Here is a 26,717-nt window from a genome sequence, read left to right on the forward strand (position 1 = left end):
ATAAAAACCATCGAGATTCATTGCACAGAAAAAGGCCATTCAGTGCATCAAATTAATTCCAACATTTGCTGGAACATCCTGAAGTTAATTCAAGGCTTTGTTTATACCAATAGTTCCTTTTATGCAAGAAACAGACAGCGTAGGAGCCCATTCAGTTCTTTGAGCCTACCCATCATCAGTAAAATCATGGTTGATCAGATTCTGGCCTTATCTCCAATTTCCTGACTAAACCCATAACCTTTGATTTTTGAATGACAAGGAAATCACTAAGAGCCAGCCTTTGATCTAATAAATGATCTAGCTTCCTCTATTCAAAGGGGAAGAGAATTTCAAACAACAACAATCCAACATGAGCATTGACTCAATGAATTCCTCCTCATCCCTAACTCTAACACCCATTATTTATAAAGTGTAACATTTATTTTTAGATCAAACTTCTACTCAGCATTTATCTTTCAAAGCCCCTTAAAAGCTTATTTGTTTTACCCCTCATTCCCCTAAATGCTGATGAGTATATGTTCAACCTCCTCAAACTTGCCTGAAATGAAAGTGCCCCCTCATCGCAGGAATCAGCCTGGTGAACTTTCTTCTGAAATAATTCCACAGAGACTAGTATCTCATCACCATGTCACCTTTTATTTACACATGCACAGTAGATGGACTCTGACCAGCTAGCTTAAGGCAAATCCCTGGAGTATTGAGAATCCCTGTGACTTCTGATTATATCTATCAGCCAAACCTCCCTGATTAGCACAGGTTAAAAAACCCCAATCAGGGAACTCATAGTCAATGAGATCCACCTGGCCTCATTCAAATCATTACAGGTTTCAATCCAAGTATGCCAAGATCCAGCTGACTGGATCAGTTAGGACTTATTCAATGGAATTTAAAAGAATAATGTGGTATCTCATAGAAACCCACAATGTTCTAACAGGACCGGATAGAGGAAAGGCAGGAAGGATATTCCTGATGACCAGACAGTCCAGAATGAGGGGTAACAGGCTAACAATATGGGGTTGGCCATTTAGGAGTGAGATGAGGAGAAATTTGTTCACCCAGAGAGTGGTGACCCTATAGAATTCTCAGCCACAGAAAGCCCAAGCACTGAATATTTTCAAGAAGGACTAATATATAGATCTTCAGGCTAAAGCAATCAAAGGATATGGTGAGAAAACAGGAACAAGGTACAGAGTTGGATGATCAGCTGTCACCATATTGAATGGTGGAGAAGTCTCATGGGGCTGAATGACCTACTCTTGCTCCCGTTTTCTATCTTTTTAACTGTGCACAATACTCCTGTCTTACTCATGACCTATCTTTTACACAATGTGTTTAAATATCTGCCACAAAGGAAAACAAAAGCACTTACAGAAATGGTGCAGATTGCATAACTACAAGCTAGTCGGTACACTATGTCCCAAAGCATTTTTCCAATTCACCCTGCACAGTCTTCATAAATTTTGCATTCCACCTTCCTTGCAGTAAATGCATTGCATTAGCCTTCCCAATTACTTGCTGTATCTGCTTGCCAGCTTTTTATGATTCATATACACGAACATCCAGATAGCCCTTCTGCAGCATTCTGTAGACTCCATCTCCTTAAGCAATAGTCTGCTTTTGAATGCTTCCTGCCAAGCTCAGTCTTGTGTTTTCCTGCTTGATCTGCCAAATTTCTGCTGACTTACCAATCTTCCTGGAATGCCTTTAATATGTTTTAAAGAAAAGAAAACAGAAAGAAATATTTATATTTACCTGTCACCTTGCACAACCTCACATTGTCATTATAATCAATTCAATATTCGGAAGTCTAAGGACTATGGCAAGAATGGTGGCAGAGAATTGGACATAGAATGGGGAGAAAATTGTCACTTTTTTAAAAAAATTGATGTTGACTGAAGGATAAATATTGCTTAGAACGCCATGTGGAACTCGCCAAATAATTCTACATAATCTTTAATGTCCAGCTGAGGAGACACACACATCTTCAGTTTATCATCTGTGTGATAGTTCCTCCCACAGAATGTCTCCAGTGTTACAAGAAGACAGCTCGTCGCCACCTTCTCAAGGGCAGGGTATGCTGGCCCAGGCAGAAATCTCCACATTCCACAAAGGTATTTTTAAAAGTACAACATTACAATGTGCTGGAGGGTCAGCTTGCATTTTGCTTCTGAATGTCAGAGTAGGACTGAGGAGCCACTGACTGAGAGGTGAGTGTGTGACTGCTAAACCGTGGCAGACAACACTGTCACAATCAGTGCCTCTAGAATCTGGCAGCAGGTACTTTGGCAGCAGGGTGCCCCACATGCAGTTCTCCACCTCACATCAAGTTGTCCACAAACCAAAGAAGCAATGCAACCCTTCACACCCACCGCTACAGGGGATGGGCTCCTGTTGTTGTTGTGGAGGGTACAGACCAACCCATGTCAAACTGAAGAGCGTTGTACCAGTCTCAAAATGTTAACACTGTTTCTCTGTCCACAGATAACAATAGACCTATTGAGTTTCTCTGCCATTCTCTGTGCTTGTTTCAGATTTCCAGCATAAAGAAACCCAAATTGTAACTGTTCAACCACCGCGCACTTGAGTCTGCCACTTTTGGCGCTGTGGAATTTATCACTATTTCACAGGACTTCTGTATTAGAAACACAGCTTCAACTCAGGTAATGAGTAAAATCTGATGCCAAAGCCTGAAATGAATTGCTTTATTGCAGTACTGTGTCATATTCTGGACCCCAATTCCCCAAACTTACAAAAAAAGATTTGCCAAACACATTTTGATAGAAGTATCATTGGTATTTTTGCATGACCTGAGTAAAAACTCAACAATTACTGAACAAATGTTTGTTTAATATCAGAGTTTGGACATTGCACAAATAATTCTCTGATGAAGGGTCTAGGCCCGAAACGTCAGCTTTTGTGCTCCTGAGATGCTGCTGGGCCTGCTGTGTTCATCCAGCCTCACATTTTATTATCTAGCACAAATAATTCAAATTGTTTATTTAAAAAGCCTAGTTTTTTACACTAAAGCAGACATCTGAAATGCAATACTTATATAATGGGTAAGAATTTAATCATTTATAATGAATATTAACCTGCCCCAATCCAATAACTGTTTCACCAAAATTAACTTTCCATAGGATCATTTATTTTGCCTGGAGTTTAATTTTTGCTATCCTTCACATTCACTTTGTTCATTTCCTTTCATCCTCTTTTTACAAAATAGAGTATTTCCTGTAGGGATTGTTTCAAAGGATCAAGAGGAGACCATTTGAGCCTTAATTGTGTGAACCTCACAGCAAATTGCACACTTTACAACAAATAGTGGTGAATTAGCACTTCCTTTGCTGCATTGAGGTCATAATTGACCTGTTTCACAAGGCAGTGGGGTGGGGACGGGGACGGGGACGGGGACGGGGACGGGGACTGGGACTGGGACTGGGACTGGGAGTGGGGGTTACAAATTTTGGCCTCACTCAACTTCCATCCTATTCTAGATAGAAGACAACCAATTTTTTTAGTAGATCGAAAAGGATATCTCCTCACTTTCTGGCCATAAAATTCAACTTTTAGAGCAAAAAGGTGGAACTTGCATTAACGAAATCGAGCTGATATTGTAGACATCATCTTCATTCGTTTGTGAGAGATTATTGTGAAGTGGAGCAGTCAGAATCATTTATCAGCATAAACACCAGTTACGGTAAGAGGAATGGTCTCTCTCATCAATTCACCTTTTCTATCATTTGACCCACTTTTAATACTTTAAAAGCCTAGCCCTATGTGTCTTGGCATATCTGCCTTGTTATATATTGTCTCTTTTAACAGTTGCTTAATGAACCAAATAATGTACCCTAGATGAAGTGGCATTTTACACTTCAAATAAAAAAAAGTTATAGTGAACTATCAGCATTATAGACATCATACATCATGATTTAAATGTTTTAAAACAAATGTTTTATAGGCAATTATAGGAATTTACAACTGAAGAAGTAGGTTTAATGAAGCAATAACATATATTCTGACAGTTTTTTTTATTTGTTAAGAATTAACACTGTATTAAAAACAATTACATCTTGACCGTTTAAAAGCTTTCAGCAAAATGCACCAGGAAACAGTGACAGTGATAATACGTCAGATTAAGGCAAAATACTTTCCTCTCAACACACCTCCTGAAGATAATAATTCATTTGTCACTGAGAGACCTTCCACACATCACTGCAACAGTTCGAGAAGAAGGTCCATCATCACCTTCTCAGGAGCAATAAATGTCCATGTTGAATTTAGAAAAGCTTTAGTCAGAGAACATTAGATTTTCCATTGCCATTTTATCAACTTTTCGACATTTTTTGGAGTGTGACAATTTCACATGCAGCAATTTTTGTTGGAAGTCAAGGCAAATATTGAATCAAATGTGTCTAATTTCTTATAGGTTCTGTACTTAACTGGCACAAGTGACCTTACTTTGTGATAATTCTCCTATCATTAATATGATAGGAATTATGGGCCTCAGTAAAGCCAAAGAATTAGAGGAATATTTCATGCCTAATCTTTTAGTGTACATGTTCATGAATCATTTCAAGAATTTTCATAAATTTCTTCAGCATTCTACATTCTCCCACACCTCATATCAACATGCCACCCATTGGACCATTACCCCCACTCCACCCAGCTTTCACACTCTAGGCCACCCATCACCTTACCACTGCCATTCTTCTCTACTGCTATCCCAGAGAACCCACCATTATCACACCCATCAACAACTTACCCAATATTACCCCACCCTACCTAACGTCTCCCCACCACGACCCACCTGACTCTACCCCACTACACACCACCCAATCCATTCCCTGGATACAATAAGCAAAATACCTTCTCTGTTCCTATAGCTCAGGAACATGTGGACTAGTATATACCAAACCAATTGAAGAAGGGCCTCTGGACTTGAAACATTAACTCTGCTTTCTTTCTCCAAAGAGTATAGTTGAGTAATCATAAAGTCATAAAGCTGTACAGTACAGAAATAGACCCTTTAGTCTAACTCATCCATGAAGGCTATATATTCTAAATTAATCTAGTTCCATTTGCCAACATTTGGCCCATATCCCTCTAAACCCTTCCTATTCATCTACCCGTTCAGATACCTTTTATATTTGGGGTCTGGTGCAGATACCTGTACCAGAATCCACCAATTTCTCTGGCAGTTTGTTCCATACATTACCATCCTCTGTGTGAAAAAGTTGCCCCTCAGGTCCCTTTTAAATCTTTCCCCTCTCACCTTAAACCCATGCTCTCTGGTTTTGGATTCCCCTGCCCTGGGAAAAAGGCCATGACTAGTCACCCTACCCATGCCCCTTATGATTTTATAAACCTCTAGAAGGTCAACCTGCATCCTCAGATGATCCAGGATAAATAGCCCCAGACTAACCAGCCTCTCCCTATGGCTCAAACCCTCTACCCCTGGCATCATCCTTACCATGTGATGAAAAACATTAGTCTGTTCCATTTTTTTCCAGTTAAGTAGAATGTTTTGTTTCAGCTCACAAATCATCTTACAATTTTCTTGAATTTTACAAACCCCGCATGAAGTTACCTGTCTATATGAACATCTACAACGCACAATATGGCCAAGCATTACCTTAAAGCACAATTGTACAAATCTAAGGGATATTTTAATACCTCGATGGAACTTAAAGTGTTATTTGGTCCATAATTTTATTCGAACAATTTGCTGAAATAATTAAAGCCATTTCTCATTCGATCGTGCGTCAGCACAAATACCACTAAAGCTGGCAAGGTAATAAAGTTAATCCTCTTTAATTAAAATAGCTCGGGGATCTGTCATACTGTAATGAAGTGGTGGAGAAGGAGAGTTAGAAGTACCAAAGCAGAGGTAGATTTTTGTAGATGCTTCTTACAAACGAGGTATTAACTGAGAAAGTTCTATTGCCACAGAGTGCACCTCATTCTCCAACTGATATTCAGTTCTGAGCGCTGATAAGAGTAATGGATTCTCTAGGGAGTGTAGACTGAGTCACGTCTACAGTACCATGGTTGGATCAACTGTACAGGGGCAGGCGGAAGTGAGGGAAAGTAATAGTGATTGAAAATTTTACAGTTAAGGAAAGAGATAGACATAAATCTGGGACTTTACTCTGCTTCCTAGTGCTAGGATCATCAATGTCATTGAGTTGATCTACGACATCTGAAGAGGGACTAGTGAAACTGTAACAGCTGTGGTCAGTTTCAAATCCCTCCAGTATATTGACCTAGTTTGTTCACAGCCAGCCATTCAAACACACTTGAGGGGTTCCTCCTGTTCTTGTGTTTTCTTCCAACCGCAGGCAAAATTTCTAATCCTGATCGCCTTGTACTCCTCCCCATACTTCGTCCCACCACCCCAGCCACTGAACACCCATTGCTGAACAATTACTGTAAAAAAATTTGGTACTTAAATAATTGCAATTCAGAAAGAAATGAATAAACAGAAATTCCATGGAATTGAGTGACACGACAAAGTGCCTCTTGATGTATTAACTCAATGGGACGGACAAAGAAATGACCAAAAAAGCAGATACTAAACCAGACCATGTCAAAATGTAGAAATACCTGCACGATATCCAGGCCTGGCATGCAAAGTGGCAAGTAACATTTGCATGACATAAACAACCATCTCCAACAAAAGACAATCCAACCATAACTCCTTGATATTACCATTACCGTTGCTGAATTCCCCACTATCAAAAGCTGGGGATTACCATTGGCGAGAAACTGAACTGTACTGTGACTATAACAGCTGGTCAGAGGCAAGGAATTCTGCAACAAGTAACTCCTCATCCCAGACTTCCCGAAGCCTGTTCACCATCCACAAGTCAGGAGTGTGATGAAATTCTCTTCAGTTACTTGGCTGAGTGCAGCTCCAACAACAATCGAGATGTTTGACGCCATTCAGGATAAAGCAGCATGCTTTATTGGCAGCAAATCCACAAATAATCGGTCTCTCCACCATCAATGCTCATTACCAGCAGAATGTACTATCTAAACGATGCACAGAAATTCATGAGGGGTCCTTAGACAACACCTTCTAAACCCATAACCACCACTATCTAGAAGGATAAGGGCAGCAGATACATTTGAACATCACCATCTGTGATAAGTCACTGACTGTTCAGACTTGGAAACATATCACCCTCAGAATCATTGGATCAAAGCCCTGGAACTCCATCTCCAACGGCACCCTGAGTCTCCTTTAAACAAGCAGTTCAAGAAGGCAGCTCACCAAGACCTTCTCAACAGCAACTAGGGACAATAAATGTTGGTCCAGCGAGCAATGCCACATACCCCTGATTTTAAAAAAATGGAAAAGCAGATACATATCGAATATACAGATTTGTGGAACCTCTATATTGAATAGAACCAATTGTTGATGTCAATAACAACCACTCACATCTATATTGTCATCAGCTAATATAGAAATTTCTGGACTCTAAAATATTTTGCCTCTGAATCAAAATTCTCTGGGCTCCAGATATCCTTCAGAATTGCATAGATTCACTGGAGGGGACTGTAATGTCAGAGGAGTTGTCATTCCTGTAAAGTAAGTAGCCAATGGAAATATTTGGAAAAAGCTGGGAGCTTTCTTGGTGTTGCAGTCAACATTCCCTCTTCAGCCAATACCGCTCAAACAAAATTATTTGGTCATTTATTCAATTGTTCTTCAAGCGATCTTGCTACATTGGCAAGTTGTGTGTTGACTATGTATTGATGAAGAAACACTTCAAATCTGTTGTTGAAGAGAGTGGCATGTAGCTGAATTATTCATCTTGAACTGATCAGGACAAAATGCAAGAATGCCAAGCTACAAATGATCACAACAGTTAATACGACAGGAGAAAAAATCACTCTTTAAAGGTTGTCATAGAGAAAGCAACAGGGGATATTTGTTCCTCGAACTCCTCATAGACTCACTGAGTCATAGAGTCATACAGCACGGAAACAGACCCTTCGGTCCAAATAGTCCATGCTGTTCAGGGTTCCCAAAGTAAACTAGTCCCATTTGACCAGTTCTGAGGAAAGGTCACCAGACCCGAAATGTTAACTCTGTTTTTTCGTTCTCAGATACTGCCAGATTTGTTGAACTTTTCCAGCAACTTCTGTTTTGTCCCATTTGACTGTGTTTGGCCCATAGCCCTCTAAACCTTTTCTATTCATGTCCAAATGTCTTTTACATATTATAACAGTACCTGCCTCGACCACTTCCTCTTATACATCATTCACATACACACCATCCTCTGTGTGAAAACATTACCCCTCAAGTCCCTTTTAAGTCTTTCCCCTCTCACCTTTATCCTAGGTCTCTCCAGTTTTGGACTCCCCTACCCTGAAGAAAAAGGCCGTTGCTAATCACCCTACCTATGCCTCTCATGTTGTTATAAACCTCTATAAGATCACTCCTCAACCTTCAATGCTCCAGTGAGTACACTGAGTCTCCTTTAAATAAATAGTACACAGCAGCTCAAAAAGGCAGCTCACCATCACCTTCCAAACAGCAACTAGGGACAATAAATGAGATAACAAGGTGTAGAGCTAGATGAACACAGCAGGCCAAGCAGCATCATAGGAGCAGGAACTTGACGTTTCAGGCCTAGGTCCTTGTTCAGAAAAAAAAATGCTGGCCCAGTCAGTAATGCCACATTCGCCCGATGAAAAAGCTTATAACTCAAACCCTGCAGTCCTCACAAAATCCTGGTATGTCTTTTTGGTTAAAAGGTGCAGGACTTGAACAAATTCCTTTTGTTTGCAGAGATCCAGTTCCTTTGCATCCATATGTGTAATGTCGAGCAAATCTAAAACTCAGCCACATTACAAGCTTACTGAAGTATCTTCATTTGGTTGTTAGTTACTTCAGAATCAAAAGGTTGTTAACGTTGAATCATTGATGGGATCTGATTGTTACTGGCTGAGCCAGCAACCATTGCTCATCCGAATCACCATTCCTGTGTTCCTGTGTTCCTCTCAGAAGGTGATGGTTGTGAAAGGTACAAAATGAATGCAGGCACTTTTATAGAATTAAGTCAGCTCTGAGATTTTTTGAAATTTGATTAAACAAGGTCTCTCAAGCTTAGTTACTCCACATGAGTGAATCCATTACACAAAGCTTACATTTTGCAAAATTTTGACTGAACTGCAGCCCTACTTGAGCAAGGTACTTCCATCCCATGACATTTTCATGAATGTATATTAAATGGGAACACTTTATGATTTGGATATCATAGCCTGCTTTAGATTTCAGGAAATTTCAATCTTTCCTGGGAATGTGGAGGAAATAGGAGCTCAGCGAAAGCAAAAGCCAGAAAAGAACGGCAGACTGAGAAAGCATGAGCGGAACACTAAGAGAGCATAAGGAGGGTTGGGAGATCAGGAGAGCATGGAAAAAGCAGAATAGAGAATAAGACCGAGTAGCAACAACACAAGGAGAGAAGGAAGCTGAGGCCTGGGAACAGGAGGAGCAGGAGCAACGGGCCTGCACAGCTCACTTCCACTCACTTCTCACTCAGTTACCCCTGACAGCAATGCTCTTGTTGGTTAGCCACATCATTAGCCAAATAACCCTTTCAAAATCCACAATTGAATCTAGCTTCATTGTAGCCTCAGACAGTACACTCCAGATTCTAATCTTTCATTGGCTGCAACGGTTTCTGTTTTCATTTTGTTTGGTTCTTTTGTCATTCGCCTTAAACGTGTTCTGCCTGATTTAAGACCCTTCAACCAGTGGTAAAGGTTCCTCCTTACCTATTCTGTCTTAGTAAGGGGAGGTCATGCCTGACAAACCTGTTAGAATTCTTTGAAGATGTAACAAGTATGTTAGACCAAGGAAACCCAGTAGATGTTATCTATCTAGACTTCCAAAAGGCCTTTTATACGGTGCCTCACGGGAGGCTGCTGACCAAGGTGAGGGCCTATGGTGTTCGAGGTGAGCTACTGGCTTGGATTGAGGATTGGCTGTCTGACAGAAGGCAGAGAGTTGGAATAAAAGGCTCTTTTTCGGAATGACAACCAGTGATGAGTGATGTCCCGCAGGGTTCAATGTTGGGGCCGCAGCTGTTCACCTTGTATATTAATGATCTGGATGAAGGGACTGGGGGCATTCTGGCGAAGTTTGCCGATGATACGAAGATAGGTGGACAGGCAAGTCGTACTGAGGAGGTGGGGAAGCTGCAGGAAGATTTAGACTGTTCAGGAGAGTGGTCCAGGAAATGGCTGATGAAATTCAATGTGAGTAAATGTGAGGCTTTGCACTTTGGGAAAAAGAATACAGGCATGGGCTATTTTCTAAATGGTGAGAAAATACGTAAAGCAGAATTACAAAAGGGTCTGCGAGTGTTGGCCCAGGATTCTCTAAAGGTTAACTTGTAGGTAGAGTCTGTGATTAAGAAAGCAAATGTAATGTCGTCGTTTATCTCAAGAGAGTTGGAATATAAAAGCAGCGATGTGCTTCTGAGGCTTTATAAAGCTCTAGTTGGGCCCCATTTAGAATGTTGTGTCCAATTTTGGGCCCCACACCTCAGGAAGGACATACTAGCCCTGGAGCGTGTCCAGCGGAGATTCACACCGATGATCTCTGGAATGGTAGGTTTAACATATGATGAATGGCTAAGGATCCTGGGATTGTATTCATTAGAGTTTAGAAGGTTGAGGGGAGCTCCAGTAGAAACTTTCAAGATAACGTATGGCTTAGAAGGGGTGGACGCTAGGAAGTTGTTTCCGCTAGGTGGGGAGACTAGGACCCGTGGGCACAGCCTTAAAATTAGAGGGGGTAAATTTAAAAGTGAAACGAGACAACATTTCTTCAGCCAGAGTGGTGGGCTTGTGGAATTCATTGCCATGGAGCAGTGTAGGCCAGGACGTTGCATGCCTTCAAGGCAGAGATCAACAAATTCTTGGTCTCAGAAAGAATCAAGGGCTACAGGGAGAGTGCAGGGAAGTGGAGTTGAAATGCCCATCAGCCATGATTTAAATGGCGGAGTGGACTTGATGGGCTGAATGGCCTCACTTCCACTCCTATGTCTTATGGTCTTATGGTCTCGGCCTCTTGTTTGGACACTAATGTCAAATCTCTTCTCCGTGGAGAACATTTTCAATTTCTCCAACCTAGTTTTTAGTTGAAGTCCCTCTTATCTGGGACTATTCTTGTAAATCCTTTCTGCACTGCCTCTAATATCTTCACGTCCTTTCTAAAGTGTGATGGCCAGAATTAGATGTGATACTCTAGTTGAGGCTGAACCTGTGTTTTATAAAGATTCACCATGTCGTCCTTGCTTTGGACACCATGTTTCAATTCCTAAAGCTGTTAATAATCCTACAGGCTTATTGACTGCTTTCTCAACCTGTCCTGCCACTTTTAAAATTGTTCCCTTGATATCTCTTTTCTGCTTGTTTTAGAATGATATCTTTTGCTTAACTTGCCTTGCCTGGACCTTTGTTGCAAAATGCATTACTTCACATTTCTCTGATTAAATTTCATCCACAGGTAACCTCTAATCTGCCACATTCTCTGGAAATCTCTCTCTTCATTTCATAATTTCAAATTCTGTGTTATCCATAAAAGTGAACATTCTGTCATACACATATAATTCCAGATCATCATCATGGATGCTATTTGTGGCTTCACTTTAGCACACTATATGATATTTCCAATGACGCTGAAAAGGGGATGATCCAAAACACAAAGACTTTAAAGGTCTGTGATCCTCAATTCTGGCATGGATCTTTGCACCCCCTACTAGACTCTACCAGATATTGTGAGGTCAGGGGAAGGGCTGGTTGAGCCCTAAAAATGATAAGGATAGATCCTAACTCTGTTTTTGGTATGTTCTGGCCACCAGGTGGGCTAGCATTGGAAACCATTGATACCGGCTACCATGACAACATTTGGGAATGATGTCATCATGTATAGGAGCGACATCGTCGCATACAGAGACCCATCGGGGTTCAAGGTGCAAAAGGCCCATTTGGAATAAGTGAGAGGGAATGATAGAAATAAGGAAAATATGAGAAACACCCCTTTTCTCATGTTCCAGTCACAGTGAGGAAGTTCCAGACAGGGAATGGGATAAAAGCACATTTCAACAGATGTTCCACTTGGGGCACAAAAGACCAGATGCAAAAGGCAGCACAGTGGCACAATGATTGGCACTGCTGCTTCATAGTGCCAGGGACCTGGGTTCAATTCCAGCCCCTGACTGTGGGGAGTTTGCACATGCTCCCTGAGTCTGCATGGGTTTCCTCTGGGTGCTCTGGTTTCCTCCCACAGTTCGAAGATGTGCAGGTTAGGTGGATTGGCCATGGGAAATGCAAGTTTATAGCAATACAGTTGGCCAGGGGTGGATCTGAGGAGGGTCAGTGTGGACTCAATGGGCCGAATGGCTTGCCATTCACACGGTAGGGATTCTATGATTCCAGTAATGACATCTGCTATTTCCATGTGCAAGACTGGCTAACAATCAGATTGATTGGTACAAGACTGGAGATGGTCAACCGACATAGATACCAGGCTGACCTTGCCTACCACTCTGTCATAGAATCCACATGCCCCTTAAAAGGGCAGATGAAGTAATTAATGTTTTCTGTAAAAGGTGGTACCTCTGAGAGGGCACCACCCACACAGGCTGCATTTTGTGCTCAAACCTTAAGCATATTTTTAGAAAAAACACAGACATTATCAACAAAGGAATGAATCTGAATTTTGATACTGCAAATTCAAAGCAACACATGTATTCAATCTAAATTCAAATTAAATCTAAACCTACGTTCAAATCTCTCTCCAACGTGTCCCAAAGGTCTAGAAGATCCAGCTGAGAAATGTTGCACTAGAGGTGAAGCAGAAGAAAAGGCAATGAGAGTGGCCAGTTATTTTTTTAAAGTTGTAACTGTTTCTATAAAAACAGAGCTAACAACATGACACTCCTCACCTTTTAAAGTTACCCAGACGGGTAACGAAAGCACTGAACCAAATGTGTGAGAACTAAATAGATGTGTAGATATAATATGATTATCTCTGACTTTGCTACAGACAGAAAAGCTTTTAAAACAGGGATGACATTTATGCGCTCAGTTTGAAGCAGCTTCGGGCAACAGATTGCATTTTTACAGTTTGATAACCTTTTTCAACAAATAACAAACAGCAAAAAACATGTCTGTTTAACTCTTGATAGAACAAATCAAAGCCATTCTAAAATCCAATACGGGCATCAAGCATTTGCTTTGGAAACAATGCTATGTTACCTTTACAACATAGAATATAGAATCCCTACAGTTTGGAAGCAGGCCATTTGGCCCATCAAGAACACACTAACCCTCCAAACAGTATCCCATCCAGACCCATTCCTCCATCCCCCAACCATCTCCCTGTAGCCCTGCATATCTCATCTTTGGATTGTGGCATGAAATCATCGTACCTAGAGGACATGCATGCAGACGCAAGGAAAATAAGCAAACTCCACACGGAGTTGCCCAAGCCCAGAACTGAACCCCGATCCCTGGCACTGTAATGCAGCAGTGCTAACCACTGAGCCACTATGCTGCCCCTGGGATGATGGCAACAGGAACAAGAGTGGGATACAAACACATGCCAGGAGAGCACGACGGATTAGCAGTCCATCACCCTAACCTCTCGGCCATCTCATCACATGCTTTACCCACTGCAATGGCTATCTGTAATGAACCAAGTCTGAATCCAGAAATTGTATGATGTCTTTAAGTCCTGTGATGGCTGGCTATAATGATATTCCCTGGTGTTACACACCATTATGGGTGTAGCTACACCACAAGGCTGGCTTAGGAATTAGGAGCAAGTAAACCTTTTGGCCCTTCAAGCCTCCAGCACCACTCAATCAGATCTCGACTAATCTAGATATGGTCTCAGCTTCACTTTCCCTCACCGACCAAAAATGAAATTTAGCCCTGAATAAAGCGAAGGACCCAGCCTCCAACAACTTCTGAGGAAAAGAATTCCACATTCTAATGGGTCTTTGAGAGAGAAAGATATTCTCATAATCTCTGCCTTTAGTGGACAGCATTTTTTTCCTTAAAACTATTTTTCCTAGTTTTAGTCTCCCTCACATTAGGAAACATTCCCCCTGGTATATGTTCCCTATCTGTCTGCTCAAGATCTTATATATTTCAATAACTTGCTGTAGATGTATACTAACTCTATGTGAGTCAGGATGCCCAGATTTCTGTGTGCCAACAAGTCCTGTGATCTCTCTCCATTTAATAGATCAATTCTTCCTGCCTAGGTAGATAAATTCATACTTACTCACTTTATATTCTATCTGACAATTTTTGCCCAGTCAGTTAACCTGTCTACATTCCTCTGTAGAGCATATGCCTGCACTTGACAACTCATTTCTTACTCACCTTCCTGCAAGAATGCAATCCCCTCCTCCCAAATCCTCCTCCTCCACCGCATCTGCTCCCAAGATTGGGCATTCCACTCCCGAACATCCCTGATGTCCTCTTATTTCAAGGACCACAACTTTCCCTCTTCAGTGGCCGAAAATGCTCTGGACCGCATCTCTTTTGTTTCTCACGCCTCTGCCCTCGCACCCCCTCCACGCAACAAAAACAAAGACAGAATCCCCCTTGTCCTCACGTATCATCTCATTAACAGAGATCAGCCAGGTGTTACATAGAAGCAGAAAAGACCTAGCAGAACATTAGCAGATGTTCTTAAAATTTTAACGGGTTTAAAATATGGAACAGGAAATGATGAGTGATTCTGTTTGGGGATATTGTGGCAAGTCTAAAATTTAAAACTCCCTGAGTCAAGATAGATTTTTTGATGTACTAAGTTGCTGGATTATAAAATGCTTTGTTACGTGTAATAGTTTAACTATACACCATTGCATCTTTTAAGAGAAAAGTAGACCCTTATTTGAAACAGACTTATAAACAGGACCATAGGGGAAAAAGCAAGATTTTGGAAGATGGCTCAATTTTTTAAAAATCTGACTGAAATGCGAGGTGCCAAATTGTCACTTTCTATGCTGTAAGCTTATCCTTTGTGATAGTCTGACTTTAGTCCAGTATATTCCCATCTTTATCAATATAATAGTCACAGAGATACCCAGCTACTGACGACACCTTTATCATGGCTGAGGTCTAGTGTTCCCTTACTGAGACAGCCTCCTTTCTATCATCCGTGGAAGGCTTCAATGTCTGCTTTTGAGAATTATCCCCGTTGTTAGCAACTTCTAATGTAACTTAAGGCTACAGAAAAGAACCAACAGTGGTGCCTTCATAGGAACCTCTGAATCTAGTATTAACTTCCAAGTTAACTTGCCCTATATCGAAGCTCTAATCACTCAAGACGAGCTTTACTGAGTCAGACATATTGCATATGGCAGGCTCAAGACTCACACAGCAACCGCTGTATTTGGAACTCAGTTGCGGTTGGAGACTTGCAGGATGACATTAGTGATGCTTTGGCAATGCCTTCAAAGCTCAGTTGAAATGTTCCCACCAACTCATGGGGCACCCTGGCTTGTGATGGATCAAAATGGAGACAGGCTAACTGGGAGAGAACTGAAAGCATCAAAAAACTTCATCACGACTGTGCAGAGGTGAAGACAAGGCATCAGAAAGAGCTGACAAATCAGCACAACTGCTTGGCCCTTCACAGACTAACTGCCATACATGTGACAGGCATTAGATATATCAGCCATCTCAGAAATTACCAAACTAGATTAGAAGCAAGTATTCTTTGATTTCGAGGGACAACCTGAGACAATGAGATGACACAGCATGTAACTCAATGTTGCTGTTTAGACTGATCTTTTGGGTCAAGTGATTAGTGCTTCTATACAGGACAAGTTGGATTGGATGAAGACACTGCATTTGGATTCAGAGGATCCTGTGAAGACACCACTGATGATTTAAGTTATATTTTAAGTCTGTTGTAATAATAGCTTATAATATAGCTTACCAGCCTATATAACAGTGTATCGTCTTATACACTAACTCACAGAGCAGCTTATAAAGGTGAGTATCTGATGGAATCCAAATACCAAGAATTTTCTTGCACCTCCTCCAGTTTCACAACAGTATCCTTGATGGAAATAGCTGCTAGTGACTACTTGATCGTGTAAGACCTTGCGGAACAGGTATGCAGCAGGGCCTTGTGCAACTGCTCCTGGTCTAGCTGCAATCAGCTGGCTGAGTTCTTTCTTTTCTTCAAGTTTTACTGAGTTCAAATCATTTAGGTTTAGTCGCAGGCATGAGGCACACTACCCCCACTCACCTCTACATATTTCATAAAGATGTGGCTCCCATTCTAGCTCTCACTCTCATGCTGCCTCTTTCTCTCTCTGTACACAGTCAGGACGACAAGAAAATGAGCAGATGAGTGTGCACACAGATTGTTATCAATAAATAACATTCAGTCTGTAAAATTAAAGTTGGTCAGCCAGGTAAGTAATAACATGTTGCAGAGTAACAGTGAATCTTCAAAATCTAAATAACCTCTGAAAAGTTTTTTAAATTATTTCATTGGTGAAATAATAATGATGACATTGACTTCCCTTCCTCCTTAACCACAATGTGAAGTAAATGAGCAACTGAGAAGTAAAATTGAACATTTGAATGAAAAGCAGAAAGTGCTAGCAATGCACAACATGTGGGGCAGCATCCAACAGAGAATAACTACCAAGTATTTTTGATGTCCTGATGGAGGGTCATACCTGCAGATTCCCTCTTTCTGATTCTACAACAACCTATTGAGCATTTCTAAAACTTTACATTAAAATTCACACTCTCATGAGAATGAATTAAAAAGGCAAATTAACCCAAATGTAAAGTTAAAAAGAACTGAAACTCTTGCGATTGGCTCAGTTGTATCAGATAATATTACTGCAATACTTCATATTGATTGCAGCATTGTACTCCAGGGGATCATTATCGTGTCTACAGGATGCACAGAATATTAACAAGATGGTCTACACAATATAGAACACATCTTTAATAGATTGGCACATTATTAAAACTGCTGTTAAGACAATTGGAAAGGGATGTATTTCTTTTTGTAACACAAATGGGTGTTATGGTTACTTTTTAAATTGGAAATGATGTTTCATTATCCTTATTATCTGCCGTGAATACTTCCACAGTCTTTTTGAGGTGGGGGAGATTTGTTCATTCATAAGTTGCAAGCAGCACTGGCTCAGCCATGATTTCATTGCCCTTGAGGAGGTGGCGGTGATTCTCCTTGTAGTCACTCTATAGCTCCACCACTCAGCTCCCAACTACCATAGGGGAGGGTGTTCCGAGACTTTGACCCAGCAAGAAAATGGTGATAAGTTTCTAAGACATGACAGGGTATGACTTGAAGGGGCGCTTGTATGTGTTGATGTTCAACACACTTGCTGCCTTCATCCTTTTACGTCGTAGGAGTATGGACTAGCTATACAAACACAGCAACTACAACAGCAGGTCAGAGGCTAGCAATATTGCAGTGAGTAACTCCTTTCCAGATCCCCCAAAGCCTGACCACCATTTACAAGGCATAAATCAGGAGTGTGATGGAATATTGCCCACTTGTCTGGAACGGGTGCAGCTCCCAGCAGCATTCAAGAAGCTTGGCACCTTCCAGGATAAAGCAGCCCATTTGCTTGGTACCACATCCACAAACATTCCCTCCCTCCACCATGAATGCTCAGAACTGTCAGTGTATATTGCTTACAAGGTCCAATGCTGAAACTCACCAAGGCTCCTTCAACAGTATCTGCCAAACCCATGACCCTTACCATCTAGAAGGACAAGGGCAGCTCATAGATGGGAACTCCAAGTTCCCCTCCAAGCCCCTCATCATCCTGACTTACAAATATGTCGCCGTTCCTTCACTGTTGCTGGGTCAAAATCCTGGAATTCCCTCTCTAATAGTTGTGGGTTGCATTACACCACATGAACTGCAGTGGCTTAAGAAGGCAGCTCACCACCACCTTCTCAAGGACAACTAGGAATGGGCAATAAAGCCAGTGCTGCCCCTTGATACTACGTGTTCTTGAAGAGCTAGCTCAAATGTTCAATTGTTACCAAATGAGATGGAAATTCCACCAACTGGTTGACCATGCCTTGAAATTGGTGATTATGAGCCAATTTTGGAGTGGGTAACTTCTTAAGGGCATCTGCTTCCTATGGTCTTCATAAATCCTCTTGCCAAATTAAAATTTAAATTGTTTATCCTGACCTTGTAAAATCTCAAATACTTTTAGCTTTCTTTTAATGTTAGATCATTGCTTCAAATCTTTGAAGTTTCCCTTTGCACGTTGTCCCCGTGTTCCACAGGTGCTCCAGTCTTCTCCTACAGTGCAAAGATGGGCATGTTAGGTGGATTGGCTATACGAAATTGTCATAGTGCCCAGAGGTATGCAAGCTGGGTGGGTTAACTACAGTAAATGTGGAGTTACAGGACAAGGTGGGATGCTGTCCGGATGGTCAGAGCAGACCCAATGGGCCAAATAGCCCCTTTTCCACATTGTAGGGATTCTATGATTCTAAGGTCTCCTATGATTTTGTCACCATACATGAACCATGCACTTTTTCCAACACTGAAACCTTGGCATGAATTAATTTCCTGGCCACTGCCCTGTCTACTGATGCGAAAGGCAAATTGTTTATAATGGCAACAACACTCATTTTGAAGGCATGTGCATGTTTTATCAGTACTCTTTTCCTTTCTATCCTTCACAGTCTGGTTCTTCACACTGTTTATATTAAGATTTTCTGCCTTCACCCACAATGACCTTTAAATTTACTCCCAGAGTTCCTAATTGCTGAGATAGACTCCACTTCTCTAAGCTTCTCATTGCGGGCTTATGTTCATTCTCTTTCTAATCCATTTTGTTTTTCTCCACCTTTTCCTAGCTCCGAGGCAAAGGTTTTCACCTGGAGTGGTGCTTTCACTCGGTTGCTGCCCTGCAAGCACTGCTGACCACTTGTCAGTTACATATCTCAGCTGCTGACCAGCTATCCATGTCTTCTTAAAGCAGTAATGTTCTTAACGTGGTAAACACATTTTCAGAATGTTAATTTCTCAAAGTTGAGAGGGTTCCTATATCCACTGTTGCCTTGAGGGATTTCAGCAGCAATGCAAACCGATGATCACCATGTAGTATTGGGATCTCAATATCGACCTGGAGGAGCACAGCAGGGCAGGCAGCATCAGAGGAGCAGGAAAGTTGATGATTGGGATGCTGCCTGGCCTTCTGTGTTCCTCCAGCTCCATGCTTCATTGTCTCCGATTCCAGATTCTGCAGTTCTTGCTATCTCTAGAGTTGGGATCTGAGTGGTTGAGGTATAGTATTGCCACCGCTCCTCCATTCTACTCTTTGTTAAAAAAAGCATTGATTGAAATAAACAACCTCTGGTAGGGCACTGTTACAAAATAAACTTAATGCCATAAAACTAGGTCAAAAGCTTATAAAAATCAAACCATTGTCATTGTCACAGTGATCATAGAATCCCTACAGTGTGGAAACAGGACATTTGGCCCAACAAGTCACACTGCCCCTCCAAAGAGCAGCCCACCCAGACACATTCCCCTAATTTCCCATGTCTAACCCATCTAGCCTAAACATCTCTGGGTACTATAGCATGGTCAATCCACCTAGCCTGCACATCTTTGGACTGTGGGAGGGAACCGGAGCACCTGGAGGAAACTCACACAGGCATGGGGAGGATGTGCAAACTCTACACAGACAGTCGCCTGTGGCCAGAATTAAACTTGGGTCTCTGGCGCTGTGAAGCAGCAGTGCTAACCCACTGTGCCACACACGGTGATGGTGCACCATACTCCTGCTTTCTATGCTGAATTTAAGGACCCATCTAATTCAGTGGTAGAGGAGACACCTCTTGCAAATCTAAACGAACAAAAACATTTCCTTTCATTCCAAGGAATGTTTGGCTACAGGACACCGTGAAACTTTGACTAAATATGCAAACTTATTTAGGACAATCAGGAGTCATTTTTGGGATCTTAAGGAAGACTACTTGACTCTCAACCTAAAACCTGTGTGACATGATCAGATTGGCTATAGCTTAATGCAACTTCAACATTAACACTTTCAGAACCTTATACATTCAGAATGCCACTTTATACAACACAGACACATTTCTTTTGAAATGCACACAGCAAAGATCTCAAGACCCAGGGGAAAAAGATGTGACATTGCCTGTACAGGTTTGAATTGTTATAGATGTTCAAAAATGCGTAACGATACATTTGGGAAATCACAAGCCCTTGAGGTTTTTCTGCATCACTTGAAGGAGTGTTTCCTTTCATACTCACTTGAACATCTGGTTAAACAGCTCCTAACATGTTCCCATGACATTCCCATTCCCATTGATATCCTACCAGTCAGCATAAACTGCTTTCAGCAGGGTCTGCCTGCTTGCGTAGCACCATAGGAAGTAAAGTCAGAACTAATCAGAGCAGTGGATTTGTGAGCAAGCTACTCATGCAGATGTGCATCCAGGAATGGTTCTGTGCTCCAACTCTGGCCTCTTGAACAATGCAAACTTCCTTTGCTTTACCTTTCACAGCTATACCTTCAGCTGCCCGGTTCTTCAGCTCTAAAATTTTGTCTTTTAACCTCTCCACCAATCAGCTCACTCCTTTCCTTTCATATACTAGTTATAACCTCCTTATCTAAATAGTTACCCATCCAACTATCTCCTTAAATGATTCAATATCAAATTTTGTTTGATATGGTCCCTTTGAGATGGCTGTGAAGCTTTGCTACATTAAAGATGCCAAGTGAATGCAGGTTGTTGTTATTAACCAATATGGAATTCAATGGTAATGCAAAGTGCCAAGTGCAGGCAAGTGGGACTGGTTTAGTTTGGGAGCATGGTCGTTGTGGACTAATTGGACCAAAGAGTCTGTTTCCAAGCTGCATGACTCTATGAATCTATAACTATTATGGATTACATGCAAGATAATTTGTTCGCAAATTAGGACAGGGGTTACTTTGAATTCATTGCGAAAAACAATTAATCGACAATATTTCATGATAGGCTTAGTTTAGTTATAATGATATAGTCAACATAACGTTAATTGTTTAGTCTAAAATTATGCTGTTCTAAGGGATAGTCAATGCAGAGATTAGCATTCTAACATCACGTGACTTCACTTCACTTCACTTGGCATAGAAATGCACCATATGATTGTGAACACAGTGAGGACAATAACCTAATGTTGTGGTGTTCCAGATATAACGCTGAGGGGTCATCTGTTTAGTTTTAGATCCAGACTTTCAAAGTTGAATCAGACATTCCCAAGCTTGATGGACCTTATGAAGGATCATAGACACAGCTGTGCCTTTGCTCTGGTGTATTAAAAAGAATTGCAATTGACTAGATGCAACTTTTATATTAGAGTTAACTTTGCAAAAATGTATTTACATTTGTAATTGCATAATCCTTAGCCTTCAACATATCCTGCATAACAATTTGTCAAATTAGTGCACTTCTCGTTAGTTCACTAGTTGGTCCTTTACCCACATGGCACCGCTGTATCTTCAGCGTTACCCAATGGGACTGGTGGTGCCAATGAGCCTCCCTTGCAGTACAAAGTGATCAGATCAGTTGGTTGCAGATTCAGGGGGTGAGAAGGCCCTGCTAACTAACTGCATGGACCTGTTGCTGAGAAGCAAAGTAACCTAACAAGCCGCCTCTGTTGGTGGTCTTGTGGAACAATGCCAATATCCTTCGCCGTGGGCCACAAGGTCTGGGTTCAAGTCCTACCTGCCATGGAGGTGTGAGAGAGGATGTCTGAGCAACTCAATCAAAAGAGAAATTTGTCTCTGGCCTCTCTTGCCAGATACTTTCTAGGCATATAGGATACATCCAATCAAGTAGAACATCATTGAATATTGTACGAATGGATGTTGGGCAGTGTATTGTAAGGGCCATTGGAACCACTTATAGAAATGACCATCACCATTGCATCCCAAGGAGGTTCATGTGACAGACTGAGTTTACATTGATCAGTGACTGAAACAAGGATATTTACAATTGATGTGTCTATCTGAATCAAAAACAGAAAGTGTTAGGCAACTCAGCAGGTTTGGCAGCAATAGGGGATGAAAAAAAACCCAGCATTAACATTTCGAGTGCTGGGACCCTTATCATAACTAAAAATATTTGGGAAAGGAGGTTATTTATGCTGATGACAATTCTGGGGGAGTGAATAGAGTAGAAGGAGACAGGCCCCAGGGAAATTGAAAGAGAGAGAAAAGTGATAGGCAAATGAAGAGATTGCTGATGATTAGCCAAGAGCGATGAATGCTGGGTAGGGTGTTAATGTAAATAGTTGAAAATGAGTTGTCTGTACTAGAAGCAAACCGTACAATACAGCACCTAGAAGTATGGGAGTAGGTAATAAACATGGAGGAGGTGTTCATATTCTGAAATTGTTAAACACGATACTGATATGTAAACCTGAATATTGTAATAACCACTCAATATGTATTATAAAGTTTGAACTCAAAATGACAATTAATTTAATGCAAAATGCAGTAAAGGGATCGGGTGAACTTTTATGTACTGCGAATACCCATAGACTCCTTGAGCTAATCTTCACGGTTTGACAAACTTTGATGTAGTTATTAAAATGTGGGTGACCTATTTGGGCATATAATTGAGGAGGCATTACAAAACAGAAGATCCTTCCTGTGATTAATGGCTGCCTTTCTCCAAATGATTAAAGATAATTGTATATCACTGTTTTAAACCTTTTCAACTGCAAAATGGGAATCCAGAGGATTGGAGAATTGGTACAGAGTTATGTAAATTAGCAATACTTGGGACTCTATTGAAAAACAAAAAAAAAGTGCAGATAATGGAAAACTGAAACAAAAACAGAAATTGCTGGAAAATGTCAGCAAGTCTAGCAGTATCTGTGGAGAGAAAGCAGAGTTAACATTTAGGGCCCAGTGACCGTTCTTCAGAATCCAGTGTTCAACAATGGCCTAGCCATCAGGAACCATTTATGAAGACAATGAAAAAGATGTTCTGGTCATGTGTTAAAGCGGTTCAATAAGGTACACTTTTGGAACAGAGGCAGAAAAATATCTAGACTAGTGAAGGAACAAGAGCTGGCTAATAAATATCAGTAGGGTAAGATATTCAGATTGATCTTGATCTCTTGATCTGTGGAAGCAGAGCAGAGATTTGATACCAAGTACTTACTTCATCATTGTACATGACTGGAGAGGGATGAGTGAGATCTGCATTTGACAACAATAAACAGCAGAGAGCCTGTCTTCCTTAGCCTACAGGCTCTTTTCTTCAGAGGATCAACAAAAAAAAGTTCCATTATTTCAAATAATTATTCTGAGTGAAGAGATTTACCAAGATGTTGCCAGGAATGGAGGTGTTGAGTTATAAGGAGAGGCTGGATTGTCTGGGGCCTTTATCGCTGGAGTGTAGGATGTTGAGGAATGACCTTACAAAGGTTCATAAAATCATGAAGTGTATAGATAAGGTGGATGGCAGGTGTCTTTTCCCTAGGGCTGGGATTTCAAGACTATGGGGGACGTATTTATCAGGTGAGTGGAATAAGATTTTAAAAAGGCGCGAGGGGCACTTTGATTTTCCCAGACAACGGTTCGTGTGTGGAATGGAGTTCCAGAAAGGATACAGGTAAAGATGCAATGTTTAAAGCATTTAAGTAAGTACATGAACAAGAAATGTCTGGAGGGATATGGGCCAAATGCAGGCAAGGTGGAACTAGTTTAGTTTAGGATTATGATCACATGGACTGGCTAAGCCGAAAGGTCTGTTTCTGTGCTGTTTGACTGTACGATTCTATAAATACAAATATGGCAATCAGCTCTGGCATTCTAAAGACCTAAATGCATGCTACGTTTGTATTTAATAACCTTTGCCAGAGCATGTATCAATCAAATGAATTTGCAAGCGAATGTGGTTAAGTATATGTTCGATTGTCAAAGAATAATCCTTCCTTTAAAACTGACAAGAAAATCTATCGCTTATCAATTCTTTGTCAATTGCAAAGTGTACAGACACAGTACTTAAAGGAAACACATTGCCCTTAGTCAGTTATGGGGTAGAAAGAAACGAATCCACCCCATCATCTCTCTCTCTCTTCTCTGAAACAGTGCAAAACCACCAGGAGGGTTTGAGAAAGAAAAGATAGTAAGTACAATGTAAAAAATAAAGGTGGCATCCAGCACTAGATGTAGAGAGTGGATGCTGGAAGTCAGAAACAGAAACACAAATTGTTGGAAAATCTCAGCAGGTCTGACAACCCCTGTGGAGAATCAGAGTTAAAATTTCACTTTCAGTGTCCCTTTTTCAGAAATGAAAACTTAACTGAGTTAATTATCATGCCATTTTCCAAAGATTTTCTTATTCATAATGTTGATTTACCAATTGTATTTGTGACATTGTGGTTATAACATGACGAACTTTAAGACATTGAAGTGAAAGAAATTTGAATTGAACGAGTTTGGCCTTCAGTTTTGCTCTTCAAATCAGTTGAACATAATACCTTATTCCTATTGTATGTGATCTAACAGTTCTAGCTATCAGGAAATGGCACCAAATCTTAAAGCTGACAAATCCTATTACAGTGATAATGGGAACTGCAGATGCTGGAGAATCCAAGATAATAAAATGTGAGGCTGGATGAACACAGCAGGCCAAGCAGCATCTCAGGAGCACAAAAGCTGACGTTTCGGGCCTAGACCCTTCATCAGAGAGGGGAATGGGGTGAGGGTTCTGGAATAAATAGGGAGAGAGGGGGAGGCGGACCGAAGATGGAGAGAAAAGAAGATAGGTGGAGAGGAGAGTATAGGTGGGGAGGTAGGGAGGGGATAGGTCAGTCCAGGGAAGACGGACAGGTCAAGGAGGTGGGATGAGGTTAGTAGGTAGATGGGGGTGCGGCTTGGGGTGGGAGGAAGGGATGGGTGAGAGGAAGAACAGGTTAGGGAGGCAGAGACAGGTTGGACTGGTTTTGGGATGCAGTGGGTGGAGGGGAAGAGCTGGGCTGGTTGTGTGGTGCAGTGGGGGGAGGGGACGAGCTAGGCTGGTTTTGGGATGTGGTGGGGGAAGGGGAGATTTTGAAGCTGGTGAAGTCCACATTGATACCATTGGGCTGCAGGGTTCCCAAGCGGAATATGAGTTGCTGATCCTGCAACCTTCGGGTGGCATCATTGTGGCACTGCAGGAGGCCCATGTTGGACATGTCATCTAAAGAATGGGAGGGGGAGTGGAAATGGTTTGCGACTGGGAGGTGCAGTTGTTTATTGCGAACCGAGCGGAGGTGTTCTGCAAAGTGGTCCCCAAGCCTCTGCTTGGTTTCCCCAATGTAGAGGAAGCCACACCGGGTACAGTGGATGCAGTATACCACATTGGCAGATGTGCAGGTGAACCTCTGCTTAATATGGAAAGTCATCTTGGGGCCTGGGATAGGGGTGAGGGAGGAGGTGTGGGGGCAAGTGTAGCATTTCCTGCGGTTGCAGGGGAAGGTGCCGGGTGTGGTGGGGTTGGGGGGCAGTGTGGAGCGAACAAGGGAGTCACGGAGAGAGTGGTCTCTCCGGAAAGCAGACAGGGGTGGGGATGGAAAAATGTCTTGGGTGGTGGGGTCAGATTGTAGATGGCGGAAGTGTCGGAGGATGATGCGTTGTATACGGAGGTTGGTGGGGTGGTGTGTGAGAACGAGGGGGATCCTTTTTGGGCGGTTGTGGCGGGGGCAGGGTGTGAGGGATGTGTTGCAGGAAATGCGGGAGACGCGGCCAAGGGCGTTCTCGACCACTGTGGGGGGAAAGTTGCGGTCCTTGAAGAACTTGGGCATCTGGGATGTGCGGGAGTGGAATGCCTCATCATGGGAGCAGACGCGGCGGAGGCGGAGGAATTGGGAATAGGGGATGGAATTTTTGCAGGAGGGTGGGTGGGAGGAGGTGGATTCTAGGTAGCTGTGGGAGTCGGTGGGCTTGAAATGGACATCAGTTACAAGCTGGTTGCCTGAGATGGAGACTGAGAGATCCAGGAAGGTGAGGGATGTGCTGGAGATGGCCCAGGTGAACTGAAGGTTGGGGTTGAAGGTGTTGGTGAAGTGGATGAACTGTTCGAGCTCCTCTGGGGAGCAAGAGGCGGCGCCGATACAGTCATCAATGTACCGGAGGAAGAGGTGGGGTTTGGGGCCTGTGTAGGTGCGGAAGAGGGACTGTTCCACGTAACCTACAAAGAGGCAGGCATAGGTGGGGCCCATGCGGGTGCCCATGGCCACCCCCTTAGTCTGTAGGAAGTGGGAGGAGTCAAAAGAGAAGTTGTTGAGTGTGAGGGCGAGTTCAGCTAGGCGGATGAGAGTGTCGGTGGAGGGGGACTGGTCGGGCCTGCGGGACAGGAAGAAGCGGAGGGCCTTGAGGCCATCTGCATGCGGAATGCAGGTGTATAGGGACTGGACGTCCATGGTGAATATGAGGTGTTGGGGGCCAGGGAATTGGAAGTCCTGGAGGAGGTGGGGAGGGGGAGGAAAATCTTTGGGCCATCATATAGTGAAACAATAATGCTTCCCAAGAAATTCCTGAGTCCATTCTACCATCCGTCCTTCCCCTAAATAATGATGGAAATTCCATCACCCTTATGAAAGAAGAATTCTGGTACACTCCCTGTGGACAACAGGGAATATGATGATTAAT

This window comes from Stegostoma tigrinum, chromosome 21 (assembly GCF_030684315.1).
Source record: "Stegostoma tigrinum isolate sSteTig4 chromosome 21, sSteTig4.hap1, whole genome shotgun sequence".
Classification (NCBI taxonomy): Eukaryota; Metazoa; Chordata; class Chondrichthyes; order Orectolobiformes; family Stegostomatidae; genus Stegostoma; species Stegostoma tigrinum.